The sequence below is a fragment of the Tachyglossus aculeatus genome, chromosome X4 (genome assembly GCF_015852505.1).
Source record: "Tachyglossus aculeatus isolate mTacAcu1 chromosome X4, mTacAcu1.pri, whole genome shotgun sequence".
NCBI classification, from domain to species: Eukaryota; Metazoa; Chordata; class Mammalia; order Monotremata; family Tachyglossidae; genus Tachyglossus; species Tachyglossus aculeatus.
Genome location: NC_052098.1, coordinates 6,339,334 through 6,356,862, shown reverse-complemented (window position 1 = coordinate 6,356,862; position 17,529 = coordinate 6,339,334). Strand labels below are relative to the sequence as shown.

Here is a 17,529-nt window from a genome sequence, read left to right as displayed (position 1 = left end):
CGCTTAGTACAGTGCTCTGCACACAGTAAACACTCAATAAATATGATTGAATGAATGAATGAATGAATTAAATCAAATCCCTGACAGGTGGGAGAGGGGCAGCAGTGAAGGGTGACATGGCCAGAGCTCCAGCTATGGGGGGAGCAGTTTGAATGGAGAAAAGAGGTCAGGCAGGTTGTTGGGGTGATTGAAGGACATGGGAAGATCAGGGGGCTTTGTTTTCAAACATGTTGAGTTTCAGGGGGCCATCAGGTCATCGACGGACAGCAGGGTGACACACTAGTCCCTCATTGCTCTCTCGATTCACTCCCAACCCTTCAATGTGAAAATCAACATTGTTGGCAGGGAGTGTGTGTGTGTGTGTGTGTGTGTGTGCGCGCGCGCGCGCGCGCGCGCATATGTGCGTGCATGCACACGTGTGTGCGTGGGCGCGCATGTGTGTGCGTGGGCGCACGCGCGTGCGTATGTGTGTGTGTGTGTGTCTTGGGGTCAGAGAGAAAGGCCCTTCAGATGGCTTTTGGAGGAGGAATATGCCCCGGGGAAATTTGTGCACTGAGGGAAGGGATCGTGTCTACCAACCCTGTTGTATCATGCACTCCCAGGCACTTAGTACAATGCTCTGCACACGATATGTGCTCAATGAATAGCATTGGTTGATTGATTAAGGAAGACAAATACATACCAGGTACCGACAAGTGCTTAGTCCAGTGCTCTGCCCACAGCAAGCGCTCAATACATACTACTGTTTGATTGACTGTAGAGCAATTAGAAAGCTAGCTTCAAAAGCGAGGGGACTAGCAATAAGACCAAATCAAGTCCCCGACAGGGAGGGAGATGGGCAGCAGTGAAGGGTGATGTGGCCAGAGCTCGAGCCATGGGGGGAGCAATTTGAGTGGAGAAAAGAGGTCAGACAAGTTGGTCGGGGGTGATTGAAGGCCTTGGGATGGTCAGGGGTTGGGGAAGTTAGGTGAAGCACTTTTTCAAGCACGTTGAGCTTTGGGCGCCAACCATACCATCCAAGGGCAGCAGGATGAAGGGTTGCTGTGATGTCACACTAGTCCCTCACTGGGGTCACACAAATTCCCTCCCAGCACTTTAAAGTAAATATCAGTATTGTCTTAGAGATGTTGAGTGCCTGGTGCCAGCAGGCAGAAAGGCCATTGTATCATCACACTAGTCACTCACCATGGCTTCTCATTTCACTCTCCACCTACAGTCTTAGAATCAGCATTATTTGGGGTTGGGGGGGATGGCAGATGGGGTAATAATAATAATCATAATAATAATGATGATGATGGCATTTATTAAGCACTTACTATATGCAGAACACAGTTCTAAGCACTGGGGAGGTAACAAGGTGATCAGGTGACCACAGGGGGCTCACAGTCTTAATCCCCATTTTACAGATGAGGTAACTGAGGCACAGAGAAGTTAAGTGACTTGCCCAAAGTCACACAGCTGACAAGTGGCAGAGCTGGGGTTTGAGCCCATGACCTCTGACTCCAAAGCCCGTGCTCTTTCCATTGAGCCACACTGCTTCTCTTGTTTTGTTATCTCCCTGGTAGGGCACCAGGGAGCTGTCCAGGGAAATCATTCACCTTCCCTTCAGATTGCCCTTGCAGGGGTAAAGTTCCTTTAATTAATCAATCATTCAGTAGTATTTATTGAGCACTTATCATGTTCAGCACACTGCGCGACTCACTTGGGAGAGTACAATGCAATAGAGTCGGTAGGCACTGATCCCTGCCCACAAGGAGCTTACATTTTAAAGACTTTGTGTGTTATGAACTTGACAGTAAGAAACACAGTAAAATGGGAGTGGCGATTAGTAGTAGTAGTAAACAGGTTAGTTTTTGTGAGTGCTTGCTTTGTTCTGAACATGGAACTAAATGTTGGGTGAATAGAAGCAGTGTGGCCTAGTGGAGAGAGTAAGGCCTGAGATTCAGAAGAACCTGGGTTCTAATTCCAGTTCCCCCACTTATCTGCTCTGTGACCTCGGGCAAGTCACTTCACTTCTCTGTGCCTCAGTTACCTCATCTGTAAAATGGAGACTAAGACTGTGAGCCCCATATGGGACAAAATCAGCGTTGTTTGAGGGTGGTGTGTCTGCGTGTGTGTTGGGGGTGGGTGGCACACTCAGAGAGGGGTCAGAGGGAAAATCTTTTTTTCCTGCCCTTCAGATGGCTCTTTGGAGCTTCCCTTCTAGACGGTAAGCTCATTGTGGGCAGGGAATGTGTCTGTTAATTCATTCAGTCATATTTATTGAACGCTTACTGTTAGCAAGGCACTGTACTAAGCGCTTGGAAAGTACAATTCGGCAACAGAGACAACAAATTGTTATGTTAAACTCTCCCAAGTGCTTAGTACAGTGCTCTGCACACAGTAAGTGTTCAGTAAATACTATTGAATTGAATTGGAGGGTGAAAATGCCTTACGGAATTTTCATTCAGTCAATCATTGTGTGTTTCATGTGGTTTTGCAAGAAACATGGGCAAGGGGGAAGGGGGAGGAGAGCAGGAGGTCTTCCATCATAATCCCACAGCATCAGTTGGGAGGTTAGGCATTTAGAGAAGAGAAATAAAGACACATCAGGGACAGACAAGTGCATATTATAGGGCAATGCACACAGTAAGTGCTCAATATATACCACTGTTCAGTTGACTGAGGAGCACATAAAAAGCAAGTCTGAAAGTGAGGGGAATCTATGTAAGAGCAAATCTTCAGGTACAAGACAGGAGTGTGTACTGTCTAAACTATGTCTTCCTGAATTACTGCTGTCCCTGGTGCCCTTCTCTGATCTACCTTCACTCAGTTGAAGGGGTTGATTTACGGCAAGGTTATGACCCATCCTTTCTCATTGGCCACCGCCAACACGAGCCTCGTTCTTTGATCGGTCCTTGCCGGCAGGATCTGAAACTTTATTCATTCATTCATTCATTCAATCGTATTAATTGAGGGCTTACTGTGTGCAGAGCACTGTACTAAGTGCTTGGGAAGTACAAGTTGGCAACATATGGAGATGGTCCTACCCACCAATGGGCTCACAGTCTAGAAGGGGGAGACAGACAACAAAACAAAACAAAACATGTGGACAGGTGTCAAGTCATCAGAACAAATAGAATTAAAGCTAGATGTGCATCGTTAACAAAATAAATAGAATAGTAAATATGTACAAGTAAAATGAATCGAGTAATAAATCTGTACAAACATATATACAGGTGCTGTGGGGAGGGGAAGGAGGTAGGGTGGGGGGGATGGGGAGGAGGAGAGGAAAAAGGGGGGCTCAGTCTGGGAAGGCCTCTTGGAGGACATGAGCTCTCCGTAGGGCTTTGAAGGGAGGAAGAGAGCTAGCTTGGCGGATGTGTGGTGGGAGGGCATTCCAGGCCAGGGGGAGGATGTGGGCCGGGGGTCGACAGCGGGACAGGTGAGAACACTTTATTATTAACACTTTATTAGAGACGGAGAGGATGTGCATCCTTCCCTGTTCCCAGTCTAACGTTCCTGGAGCAGCAGAAACTGAGCTAGTGGAAAGAGCACGGGCCTGGGAGTCAGAAGACCTAAGTTCTGATCCTGGCTCTGCCCCATGTCCGCTGTGTGACCTTGGGCAGGTACTGTACTCTCCCAAGCGCTCAGTACAGTGCTGTGCACACAGTAAGTGCTTAATAGATATGATTGACTGACTGTAGTTGTGCAATCAGCCTCGGCCTGTCTCGGTTATGTTCATAATGATGACAATAATACTAATGGCATTTATTAAGTGCTTACTATGTGCAAAGCACTGTTCTAAGCGCTGGGGAGGTTACAAGATGATCAGGTCGTCCCCCAGGGGGCTCACAGTCTTCGTCCCCATTTTACAGATGAGGGAACTGGGGCTCAGAGAAGTTAAGTGACTTGCCCAAAGTCACAGAGCTGACTAGTGGCAGAGTATCATAAGTTACTTGAGGGCAGGGACTGTGTCTTTTGTTGGGGAAGCAACGAGGCCTCATGGAGGATGAGCACAGGCCTGGAAGCCAGAAGGATCTGGGTCTTACCCCCGGCTCCGCCACTTGTCTGCTGTGTGACCTTGGGCAAGTCACTTACTACAGTGCCTGGCACGTAGTAAATGCTTACCAAATGACATTAAAAAAAAGAGTGGAAGGGGAGAGAAAGGAAGAGAGTTCAAAGGATTGGGAAAAGGATGGAAGGGTAGGAGATGGGAAGGAAGGGAAAGGGGATGGGGAGTATAGAGGAGAGGAGGCGAAGGAAGGCAGGAGTGGGGAAGGTAGAGAGGTGAGGGAAGGGGAACTCCAGGAAGGGAAGGAGGAGGATTAGGAAAGGGAAAGGAGGAGAAAACTGAGGGGAGGGAGAGTACAAAGCAATAGGGCTAGTAGATAAGGTTCCCATCCTTGAGGAGCTTAGAGTCTAGTATGGGGGGTGACACACAAACATTAATGATAGTAATGGTATTTTTTAAACGCTTACTTTGTTTCAAGTACCGTTTTAAGCACTGGGGTAGGCACACTTCCCGTCCCACATGGGGTTCACAGTCTCAGTCCCCATTTTACAGGTGAGGTAACTGAGGCACAGAGAAATTAAATGACTAGCCCAAGGTCATACAGTAGACAAGTGATGTCGGAATTAGAACCCAGCTCCTTCTCACTCTCAGGCCCATGATCTATCCACAAGGCCATGCTGCTTCCCATTACATATAGTGGAAGCAACAGTGCCTAAGGATATGGACATGAAGTCCCAAGGAGAGGTGAGATTTGATGATGGTGTTTATTTGGTACTTAGACTGTGAGCCCGTCATTGGGTATGGATCGTCTCTATATGTTGCCGCTTTGTACTTCCCAAGCCCTTAGTACAGTGCTCTGCACAAACTAAGTGCTCAATAAATACGATTGAATGAAGTAATGAATGAATATTATGTACTAGGCCAAGGGATCGAGCTCTGGCCTACCCGGAGTTCACATCATTATTTTTAATAGAATTTGTTAAGCACTTACTATGTGCCAAGCCCTGTACTAAGTGCTGAGGTAGATACAAGCTAATGAGGCTGGACACAATCCACGTCCCACATGGGGCTTACAGTCCAAATCCCCATTTTTCAGATGAGGTAACTGACAAGTGAAGAGACTTGACCAAGGTCACACAGCAGACAAGTGGTGGAGCAGGAATTAGAATCCAGGTCCCCAGACTCCCAGAATTGTGCACTATTCACTAGGGCATGCTGCTTCTCAGAAGGAAGAGGAGTGGGTATCTTCTCCTCATTTTATGGAGGGAATGGAAGCCCGGGGACGGGGAATGGCTTGCTCCAGGTCACACAGCAAACCAGGCCAAGGATAGCGCTTGGACAAGAACCCACATCTCCCCACTCCCTGTCCTGGGCTCTGTCCACTAGGCCATGCTGCTTCCTCCCCAGGCAGCCTTCTCGATGAAGCCAGCAGCCTTGTCCTCCTCGATCCCTTCCTTGGTTGGTTTCACAAAACACTCCCAAAGAACAATCGTGAAACGAAAACAGCTTTTTCATCTAGTCAAAAGAAGCCATGAAAGCCTAGAAGAACTGTTTGGCATGGGGTTTCTGCTGCAAATCCCTTTACAGAGTGTGAGTGCTACCACTTCTGGAAATCATTGAGAGGACCAGTAAGCACAAACATGATAGCATTCCTCTTTCAAAGGATGATGAGTCTTCTCCTTAATTGGGATACCGAATTCTTGATCCCTTGGTCATTTGGCACTTCGCACTACTCCATCACCAGGAGACTCTGAGTACAAGAAGCGGGCTTCCATGTTTAGTAGCCGGGTTAGATGTTCAAATGAAGAGTCAAGTCCTTTTCTTTTTTTGGTTTTTAATGGTATTTCTTAAGCGCTTACTCTGTGGCCAGGCACTGTCCTAAGTGCTGGGATAGATACAATGTAATCAGGTTGGACATAGTCCATTTGCAACATAGGGTTCACAGTATTATTAATCGCCATTGTACAGAGGAGGGAACTGCAGCACCGAGAAGTTAAGTGACTTGCCTAAGATCATATAGCAGACCAGTGGCGGAGTCAGGATTAGAACTCATGTCCTTTGATGCCCAGGCCCGTGCTCTTTCCATTTAGGCCACGATGCTTCTTGTAGTATGCTTATGCTACATCCTCACCATAAATGCAGATAAATAGAAGTGAAATAATGAAGTTCTCAATCACCTCTATGTCGATCAATCAATCCATCAGTTGCATTTACTGACAGCTTACTGTATGCGGAATGCTATACTAAATGTTTGGGAGAGTACAATATAACAGTAAACAGACCCATTCCCTGCCCTCAGTGAGCTTTTATAATGTGGGCCATCTATCTTGCTGGATGGGTTAAGGATTTATAAGGAGAGGATTTATGATCCCACACATTTCTCCCCACTGCGATCCTAAGGAATGATGGGCAGAAAGGATTGATCCCCCTGAGTGTATGCAGAAAAACAAATGAAAGATCTTCAACTGTAAAATGGAGATTTGAGCCCTTGTGGGACAGGGACTGCTCCTGATGTGGTAAGTTGAACGTAGCCCAGCACTTAGTACAGTGTCTGGTATTATTATATAGTAAGCACATAACTATAGGAATCGTAATCATCAGTACCCAGGGAACAGCTCTTGTTGGCTGGATGGTGAGCCCCATGTGGGGCAGGGCCGAACACATAATCTGATAAACTTGGGTCTGCTCCAGCGTTTAGTGCCAAGCAAGGATCGAAAACCTGTTCAAATTACTGTCAGCTCGTTGAGGGCAGGAATCCTCAGGTACTCTCCCAGGACTTAGTGCAGTGCTTTGTACGCTCAATGAATATGAACGATAGGTTGATTGCAGGATTGATTGTGTGCCGAGCGATGCTCTGGGCAGCCATGTCGTGTGGGGTGCGGACCGAGTGGAGAGTGCCTGTGGGCAGGGAAACCTGTGAGACCTGCGAGGAGACTGATACGGAAAGGAGCCCAAAGGCATTGGCTTGAAGGAGAATTGAGCTGGGGGGTCGCATGCGATTGCCCAGACCGAGTCAGATGGTGAACTCGAGCTTGAGGAGGTGAGGTGGGGTGGGGAAGCGGATGAGGTAGCTGGTGTCAGGAGGCGACTCGGGTGAAGACCGTGAACGGGTGTCAGAGCATTGGGGTTCGACTGAGGGCCCTCTTCCCCCTTCCCATCCCCGCCTGCCTGCCTCCCCTCAGGCCTCATCCCCCACTTCTACTCCCTCCAGTGCTGCTGCCTCCCCTCAATTCCAGCTTTGGCTGCAAGAGAAGGACACAACCAAAGAAAAACTTTTGTTTGTTTTTTTTAATGACCCATTAGAAACTCAAAATCGTACCACAGCAATTTGGTATGTCAATTGCGTTGTCCATCGTGAGGTAGTTAGACATCATCCCAGGGTCTTGTGGTGAAGAAAACTCATTTTTTAGATGTCTTCGGGAGCTGTTTTTTCTGGGTGGGCTTGGGTTGCTTCCTCTTCAGTTTTGGCAATTGTTGGCTCGGTCCTCGTTTGGGCTTGTCTGCAACAAATTTCAAGCGGGTTAGAGAGTATCCCTGTGAATGTTCTCGGTCCCCCCAAGCCCCAGCCACACTGCTGCCAGCCTGCCTGCCTGCCTGCCTGCCCTCCTCCATCCCTCCCCACCCCAGAGTGGCTGGGCCAGCTCTCTGAAGCACTGTGGGCCTCTGGAACCCCAACTTACCATTTTTTGCCTTATTTCTTGCCTGGATCTTCTGGACGGGTGGGCTGACAGATGGGCCGTCTTCTCGAGCACTGTTCATCTTTCGCAGGCGTTCGCTCCTGCGAACAGGTAACACTGCTGGCTTTTTGGGGGCCCTAACAGGTAACACTGCTGGCTTTTTGGGGGCCATACCTCCTTCTCTTGGATTCAGTCTTCAATCGTCGCTGTAAGCCCAAATGTGGGACTGCAGGGCAGTGAAGAGCTGAGTGCTACTGGGGCTCTGCCTAAGCCTGCCTCCTTTTGTACCCTGGCCCAGGCAAGGGGAGGAGGAGGGGTGGAGAGGAGACCTTGTGATGTCATCACTGTGACCGTTATTGTGACTTCAGAGCCAGCCGTAGCACTTTTCCATTCACTGGCTCTGAATATCGTTTTACCATTCAAGTCTTGATCTGAAAATCAGCATTGTTTGAGGGGGTTGTGTGTGTTCAGGAGGAGGGGGAGTCAGAGAGGGGTCAGAGGGAGAGTCTTTTTTTCCCCACCCTTCAGATAGCTCTCTGCATGGCAAAAGTACCGTGGGGAATTTTGTGTGTTTCATGTGGCTTTGCAACGTTTCAGAACAAAACTCAGTCAATAACTGTGAGTGGCAATTAGTAGTAATAATAATGATGGCATTTGTTAAGCGCTTACTATGTGCCAAGCACTGTTCTAAGTGCTGCGGGGGATACAAAGTGATCAGGTTGTCCCACGTGGGACTCACAGTCTTCATCCCCATTTTACATATGAAATAACTGAGGCTCAGAGAAGTGAACTGACTTGCCCAAGGTCACGCAGCAGACATGTGGTGGAGCTGGGATTCGAACCCATGACCTCTGACTCCCAAGCCTGGGCTCTTTCCACTGAGCCATACTGCTTCTCCCAATTAGTAGTAGTAACAGTGGGATTTGGGGAACACTTGATATGTCTTGACCACTGAACTAAACAGTGGGATGAATACAGAATCAGTGAATTCAGATATGGTCGTTGTCCGACAGTCTCAGTGGGGAGGTCGGGCATTTAAGGAGAAATCAATACATATCAGGAATAGACAAACACTAAGTACAGTGCTCTGCCCATAACAAAGGCTCAGTAAATACCACTGTTTGACCTAGGAGCAATCAGAAAGCATGCTTTAAAAGTGAGGGGACTAGCAATACAATCAAATCGTATTGAGCGCCCTCCTTCCTCTCCTCCTCCCCATCCTCCCACCCTACCTCCTTCCCCTCCCCACAGCACCTGTATATATATGTTTGTACAGATTTATTACTCTATTTATTTTACTTGTACAAATTTACTATTCTATTTATTTTATTTTGTTAATATGTTTTGTTGTCTGTCTCCCCCTTCTACACTATGAGCCGGCTGTTGGGTAGGGACCGTCTCTATATGTTGCCAACTTGTACTTCCCAAGCGCTTAGTACAGTGCTCTGCACACAGTAAACACTCAATAAATATGATTGAATGAATGAATGAATGAATTAAATCAAATCCCTGACAGGTGGGAGAGGGGCAGCAGTGAAGGGTGACATGGCCAGAGCTCCAGCTATGGGGGGAGCAGTTTGAATGGAGAAAAGAGGTCAGGCAGGTTGTTGGGGTGATTGAAGGACATGGGAAGATCAGGGGGCTTTGTTTTCAAACATGTTGAGTTTCAGGGGGCCATCAGGTCATCGACGGACAGCAGGGTGACACACTAGTCCCTCATTGCTCTCTCGATTCACTCCCAACCCTTCAATGTGAAAATCAACATTGTTGGCAGGGAGTGTGTGTGTGTGTGTGTGTGTGTGCGCGCGCGCGCGCGCGCGCGCATATGTGCGTGCATGCACACGTGTGTGCGTGGGCGCGCATGTGTGTGCGTGGGCGCACGCGCGTGCGTATGTGTGTGTGTGTGTGTCTTGGGGTCAGAGAGAAAGGCCCTTCAGATGGCTTTTGGAGGAGGAATATGCCCCGGGGAAATTTGTGCACTGAGGGAAGGGATCGTGTCTACCAACCCTGTTGTATCATGCACTCCCAGGCACTTAGTACAATGCTCTGCACACGATATGTGCTCAATGAATAGCATTGGTTGATTGATTAAGGAAGACAAATACATACCAGGTACCGACAAGTGCTTAGTCCAGTGCTCTGCCCACAGCAAGCGCTCAATACATACTACTGTTTGATTGACTGTAGAGCAATTAGAAAGCTAGCTTCAAAAGCGAGGGGACTAGCAATAAGACCAAATCAAGTCCCCGACAGGGAGGGAGATGGGCAGCAGTGAAGGGTGATGTGGCCAGAGCTCGAGCCATGGGGGGAGCAATTTGAGTGGAGAAAAGAGGTCAGACAAGTTGGTCGGGGGTGATTGAAGGCCTTGGGATGGTCAGGGGTTGGGGAAGTTAGGTGAAGCACTTTTTCAAGCACGTTGAGCTTTGGGCGCCAACCATACCATCCAAGGGCAGCAGGATGAAGGGTTGCTGTGATGTCACACTAGTCCCTCACTGGGGTCACACAAATTCCCTCCCAGCACTTTAAAGTAAATATCAGTATTGTCTTAGAGATGTTGAGTGCCTGGTGCCAGCAGGCAGAAAGGCCATTGTATCATCACACTAGTCACTCACCATGGCTTCTCATTTCACTCTCCACCTACAGTCTTAGAATCAGCATTATTTGGGGTTGGGGGGGATGGCAGATGGGGTAATAATAATAATCATAATAATAATGATGATGATGGCATTTATTAAGCACTTACTATATGCAGAACACAGTTCTAAGCACTGGGGAGGTAACAAGGTGATCAGGTGACCACAGGGGGCTCACAGTCTTAATCCCCATTTTACAGATGAGGTAACTGAGGCACAGAGAAGTTAAGTGACTTGCCCAAAGTCACACAGCTGACAAGTGGCAGAGCTGGGGTTTGAGCCCATGACCTCTGACTCCAAAGCCCGTGCTCTTTCCATTGAGCCACACTGCTTCTCTTGTTTTGTTATCTCCCTGGTAGGGCACCAGGGAGCTGTCCAGGGAAATCATTCACCTTCCCTTCAGATTGCCCTTGCAGGGGTAAAGTTCCTTTAATTAATCAATCATTCAGTAGTATTTATTGAGCACTTATCATGTTCAGCACACTGCGCGACTCACTTGGGAGAGTACAATGCAATAGAGTCGGTAGGCACTGATCCCTGCCCACAAGGAGCTTACATTTTAAAGACTTTGTGTGTTATGAACTTGACAGTAAGAAACACAGTAAAATGGGAGTGGCGATTAGTAGTAGTAGTAAACAGGTTAGTTTTTGTGAGTGCTTGCTTTGTTCTGAACATGGAACTAAATGTTGGGTGAATAGAAGCAGTGTGGCCTAGTGGAGAGAGTAAGGCCTGAGATTCAGAAGAACCTGGGTTCTAATTCCAGTTCCCCCACTTATCTGCTCTGTGACCTCGGGCAAGTCACTTCACTTCTCTGTGCCTCAGTTACCTCATCTGTAAAATGGAGACTAAGACTGTGAGCCCCATATGGGACAAAATCAGCGTTGTTTGAGGGTGGTGTGTCTGCGTGTGTGTTGGGGGTGGGTGGCACACTCAGAGAGGGGTCAGAGGGAAAATCTTTTTTTCCTGCCCTTCAGATGGCTCTTTGGAGCTTCCCTTCTAGACGGTAAGCTCATTGTGGGCAGGGAATGTGTCTGTTAATTCATTCAGTCATATTTATTGAACGCTTACTGTTAGCAAGGCACTGTACTAAGCGCTTGGAAAGTACAATTCGGCAACAGAGACAACAAATTGTTATGTTAAACTCTCCCAAGTGCTTAGTACAGTGCTCTGCACACAGTAAGTGTTCAGTAAATACTATTGAATTGAATTGGAGGGTGAAAATGCCTTACGGAATTTTCATTCAGTCAATCATTGTGTGTTTCATGTGGTTTTGCAAGAAACATGGGCAAGGGGGAAGGGGGAGGAGAGCAGGAGGTCTTCCATCATAATCCCACAGCATCAGTTGGGAGGTTAGGCATTTAGAGAAGAGAAATAAAGACACATCAGGGACAGACAAGTGCATATTATAGGGCAATGCACACAGTAAGTGCTCAATATATACCACTGTTCAGTTGACTGAGGAGCACATAAAAAGCAAGTCTGAAAGTGAGGGGAATCTATGTAAGAGCAAATCTTCAGGTACAAGACAGGAGTGTGTACTGTCTAAACTATGTCTTCCTGAATTACTGCTGTCCCTGGTGCCCTTCTCTGATCTACCTTCACTCAGTTGAAGGGGTTGATTTACGGCAAGGTTATGACCCATCCTTTCTCATTGGCCACCGCCAACACGAGCCTCGTTCTTTGATCGGTCCTTGCCGGCAGGATCTGAAACTTTATTCATTCATTCATTCATTCAATCGTATTAATTGAGGGCTTACTGTGTGCAGAGCACTGTACTAAGTGCTTGGGAAGTACAAGTTGGCAACATATGGAGATGGTCCTACCCACCAATGGGCTCACAGTCTAGAAGGGGGAGACAGACAACAAAACAAAACAAAACATGTGGACAGGTGTCAAGTCATCAGAACAAATAGAATTAAAGCTAGATGTGCATCGTTAACAAAATAAATAGAATAGTAAATATGTACAAGTAAAATGAATCGAGTAATAAATCTGTACAAACATATATACAGGTGCTGTGGGGAGGGGAAGGAGGTAGGGTGGGGGGGATGGGGAGGAGGAGAGGAAAAAGGGGGCTCAGTCTGGGAAGGCCTCTTGGAGGACATGAGCTCTCCGTAGGGCTTTGAAGGGAGGAAGAGAGCTAGCTTGGCGGATGTGTGGTGGGAGGGCATTCCAGGCCAGGGGGAGGATGTGGGCCGGGGGTCGACAGCGGGACAGGTGAGAACACTTTATTATTAACACTTTATTAGAGACGGAGAGGATGTGCATCCTTCCCTGTTCCCAGTCTAACGTTCCTGGAGCAGCAGAAACTGAGCTAGTGGAAAGAGCACGGGCCTGGGAGTCAGAAGACCTAAGTTCTGATCCTGGCTCTGCCCCATGTCCGCTGTGTGACCTTGGGCAGGTACTGTACTCTCCCAAGCGCTCAGTACAGTGCTGTGCACACAGTAAGTGCTTAATAGATATGATTGACTGACTGTAGTTGTGCAATCAGCCTCGGCCTGTCTCGGTTATGTTCATAATGATGACAATAATACTAATGGCATTTATTAAGTGCTTACTATGTGCAAAGCACTGTTCTAAGCGCTGGGGAGGTTACAAGATGATCAGGTCGTCCCCCAGGGGGCTCACAGTCTTCGTCCCCATTTTACAGATGAGGGAACTGGGGCTCAGAGAAGTTAAGTGACTTGCCCAAAGTCACAGAGCTGACTAGTGGCAGAGTATCATAAGTTACTTGAGGGCAGGGACTGTGTCTTTTGTTGGGGAAGCAACGAGGCCTCATGGAGGATGAGCACAGGCCTGGAAGCCAGAAGGATCTGGGTCTTACCCCCGGCTCCGCCACTTGTCTGCTGTGTGACCTTGGGCAAGTCACTTACTACAGTGCCTGGCACGTAGTAAATGCTTACCAAATGACATTAAAAAAAAGAGTGGAAGGGGAGAGAAAGGAAGAGAGTTCAAAGGATTGGGAAAAGGATGGAAGGGTAGGAGATGGGAAGGAAGGGAAAGGGGATGGGGAGTATAGAGGAGAGGAGGCGAAGGAAGGCAGGAGTGGGGAAGGTAGAGAGGTGAGGGAAGGGGAACTCCAGGAAGGGAAGGAGGAGGATTAGGAAAGGGAAAGGAGGAGAAAACTGAGGGGAGGGAGAGTACAAAGCAATAGGGCTAGTAGATAAGGTTCCCATCCTTGAGGAGCTTAGAGTCTAGTATGGGGGGTGACACACAAACATTAATGATAGTAATGGTATTTTTTAAACGCTTACTTTGTTTCAAGTACCGTTTTAAGCACTGGGGTAGGCACACTTCCCGTCCCACATGGGGTTCACAGTCTCAGTCCCCCATTTTACAGGTGAGGTAACTGAGGCACAGAGAAATTAAATGACTAGCCCAAGGTCATACAGTAGACAAGTGATGTCGGAATTAGAACCCAGCTCCTTCTCACTCTCAGGCCCATGATCTATCCACAAGGCCATGCTGCTTCCCATTACATATAGTGGAAGCAACAGTGCCTAAGGATATGGACATGAAGTCCCAAGGAGAGGTGAGATTTGATGATGGTGTTTATTTGGTACTTAGACTGTGAGCCCGTCATTGGGTATGGATCGTCTCTATATGTTGCCGCTTTGTACTTCCCAAGCCCTTAGTACAGTGCTCTGCACAAACTAAGTGCTCAATAAATACGATTGAATGAAGTAATGAATGAATATTATGTACTAGGCCAAGGGATCGAGCTCTGGCCTACCCGGAGTTCACATCATTATTTTTAATAGAATTTGTTAAGCACTTACTATGTGCCAAGCCCTGTACTAAGTGCTGAGGTAGATACAAGCTAATGAGGCTGGACACAATCCACGTCCCACATGGGGCTTACAGTCCAAATCCCCATTTTTCAGATGAGGTAACTGACAAGTGAAGAGACTTGACCAAGGTCACACAGCAGACAAGTGGTGGAGCAGGAATTAGAACCCAGGTCCCCAGACTCCCAGAATTGTGCACTATTCACTAGGGCATGCTGCTTCTCAGAAGGAAGAGGAGTGGGTATCTTCTCCTCATTTTATGGAGGGAATGGAAGCCCGGGGACGGGGAATGGCTTGCTCCAGGTCACACAGCAAACCAGGCCAAGGATAGCGCTTGGACAAGAACCCACATCTCCCCACTCCCTGTCCTGGGCTCTGTCCACTAGGCCATGCTGCTTCCTCCCCAGGCAGCCTTCTCGATGAAGCCAGCAGCCTTGTCCTCCTCGATCCCTTCCTTGGTTGGTTTCACAAAACACTCCCAAAGAACAATCGTGAAACGAAAACAGCTTTTTCATCTAGTCAAAAGAAGCCATGAAAGCCTAGAAGAACTGTTTGGCATGGGGTTTCTGCTGCAAATCCCTTTACAGAGTGTGAGTGCTACCACTTCTGGAAATCATTGAGAGGACCAGTAAGCACAAACATGATAGCATTCCTCTTTCAAAGGATGATGAGTCTTCTCCTTAATTGGGATACCGAATTCTTGATCCCTTGGTCATTTGGCACTTCGCACTACTCCATCACCAGGAGACTCTGAGTACAAGAAGCGGGCTTCCATGTTTAGTAGCCGGGTTAGATGTTCAAATGAAGAGTCAAGTCCTTTTCTTTTTTTGGTTTTTAATGGTATTTCTTAAGCGCTTACTCTGTGGCCAGGCACTGTCCTAAGTGCTGGGATAGATACAATGTAATCAGGTTGGACATAGTCCATTTGCAACATAGGGTTCACAGTATTATTAATCGCCATTGTACAGAGGAGGGAACTGCAGCACCGAGAAGTTAAGTGACTTGCCTAAGATCATATAGCAGACCAGTGGCGGAGTCAGGATTAGAACTCATGTCCTTTGATGCCCAGGCCCGTGCTCTTTCCATTTAGGCCACGATGCTTCTTGTAGTATGCTTATGCTACATCCTCACCATAAATTCAGATAAATAGAAGTGAAATAATGAAGTTCTCAATCACCTCTATGTCGATCAATCAATCCATCAGTTGCATTTACTGACAGCTTACTGTATGCGGAATGCTATACTAAATGTTTGGGAGAGTACAATATAACAGTAAACAGACCCATTCCCTGCCCTCAGTGAGCTTTTATAATGTGGGCCATCTATCTTGCTGGATGGGTTAAGGATTTATAAGGAGAGGATTTATGATCCCACACATTTCTCCCCACTGCGATCCTAAGGAATGATGGGCAGAAAGGATTGATCCCCCTGAGTGTATGCAGAAAAACAAATGAAAGATCTTCAACTGTAAAATGGAGATTTGAGCCCTTGTGGGACAGGGACTGCTCCTGATGTGGTAAGTTGAACGTAGCCCAGCACTTAGTACAGTGTCTGGTATTATTATATAGTAAGCACATAACTATAGGAATCGTAATCATCAGTACCCAGGGAACAGCTCTTGTTGGCTGGATGGTGAGCCCCATGTGGGGCAGGGCCGAACACATAATCTGATAAACTTGGGTCTGCTCCAGCGTTTAGTGCCAAGCAAGGATCGAAAACCTGTTCAAATTACTGTCAGCTCGTTGAGGGCAGGAATCCTCAGGTACTCTCCCAGGACTTAGTGCAGTGCTTTGTACGCTCAATGAATATGAACGATAGGTTGATTGCAGGATTGATTGTGTGCCGAGCGATGCTCTGGGCAGCCATGTCGTGTGGGGTGCGGACCGAGTGGAGAGTGCCTGTGGGCAGGGAAACCTGTGAGACCTGCGAGGAGACTGATACGGAAAGGAGCCCAAAGGCATTGGCTTGAAGGAGAATTGAGCTGGGGGGTCGCATGCGATTGCCCAGACCGAGTCAGATGGTGAACTCGAGCTTGAGGAGGTGAGGTGGGGTGGGGAAGCGGATGAGGTAGCTGGTGTCAGGAGGCGACTCGGGTGAAGACCGTGAACGGGTGTCAGAGCATTGGGGTTCGACTGAGGGCCCTCTTCCCCCTTCCCATCCCCGCCTGCCTGCCTCCCCTCAGGCCTCATCCCCCACTTCTACTCCCTCCAGTGCTGCTGCCTCCCCTCAATTCCAGCTTTGGCTGCAAGAGAAGGACACAACCAAAGAAAAACTTTTGTTTGTTTTTTTTAATGACCCATTAGAAACTCAAAATCGTACCACAGCAATTTGGTATGTCAATTGCGTTGTCCATCGTGAGGTAGTTAGACATCATCCCAGGGTCTTGTGGTGAAGAAAACTCATTTTTTAGATGTCTTCGGGAGCTGTTTTTTCTGGGTGGGCTTGGGTTGCTTCCTCTTCAGTTTTGGCAATTGTTGGCTCGGTCCTCGTTTGGGCTTGTCTGCAACAAATTTCAAGCGGGTTAGAGAGTATCCCTGTGAATGTTCTCGGTCCCCCAAGCCCCAGCCACACTGCTGCCAGCCTGCCTGCCTGCCTGCCTGCCCTCCTCCATCCCTCCCCACCCCAGAGTGGCTGGGCCAGCTCTCTGAAGCACTGTGGGCCTCTGGAACCCCAACTTACCATTTTTTGCCTTATTTCTTGCCTGGATCTTCTGGACGGGTGGGCTGACAGATGGGCCGTCTTCTCGAGCACTGTTCATCTTTCGCAGGCGTTCGCTCCTGCGAACAGGTAACACTGCTGGCTTTTTGGGGGCCCTAACAGGTAACACTGCTGGCTTTTTGGGGGGCCATACCTCCTTCTCTTGGATTCAGTCTTCAATCGTCGCTGTAAGCCCAAATGTGGGACTGCAGGGCAGTGAAGAGCTGAGTGCTACTGGGGCTCTGCCTAAGCCTGCCTCCTTTTGTACCCTGGCCCAGGCAAGGGGAGGAGGAGGGGTGGAGAGGAGACCTTGTGATGTCATCACTGTGACCGTTATTGTGACTTCAGAGCCAGCCGTAGCACTTTTCCATTCACTGGCTCTGAATATCGTTTTACCATTCAAGTCTTGATCTGAAAATCAGCATTGTTTGAGGGGGTTGTGTGTGTTCAGGAGGAGGGGGAGTCAGAGAGGGGTCAGAGGGAGAGTCTTTTTTTCCCCACCCTTCAGATAGCTCTCTGCATGGCAAAAGTACCGTGGGGAATTTTGTGTGTTTCATGTGGCTTTGCAACGTTTCAGAACAAAACTCAGTCAATAACTGTGAGTGGCAATTAGTAGTAATAATAATGATGGCATTTGTTAAGCGCTTACTATGTGCCAAGCACTGTTCTAAGTGCTGCGGGGGATACAAAGTGATCAGGTTGTCCCACGTGGGACTCACAGTCTTCATCCCCATTTTACA

At 48.0% G+C, this 17,529-nt stretch overlaps 1 long non-coding RNA gene across 1 annotated transcript; it reads right to left on the bottom strand.

The window, feature by feature from the left end:
• Nucleotides 1–16,362: 16,362 nt before the first annotated feature.
• On the bottom strand, nt 16,363–16,948 carry LOC119947795. Its single transcript, XR_005456586.1, has 2 exons — nt 16,772–16,948; nt 16,363–16,592 (listed from the first exon to the last, which is right to left on the bottom strand). It is a non-coding gene; the product is annotated as an uncharacterized LOC119947795 (long non-coding RNA).
• Between the last annotated feature and the right edge of the window lie 581 nt (nt 16,949–17,529).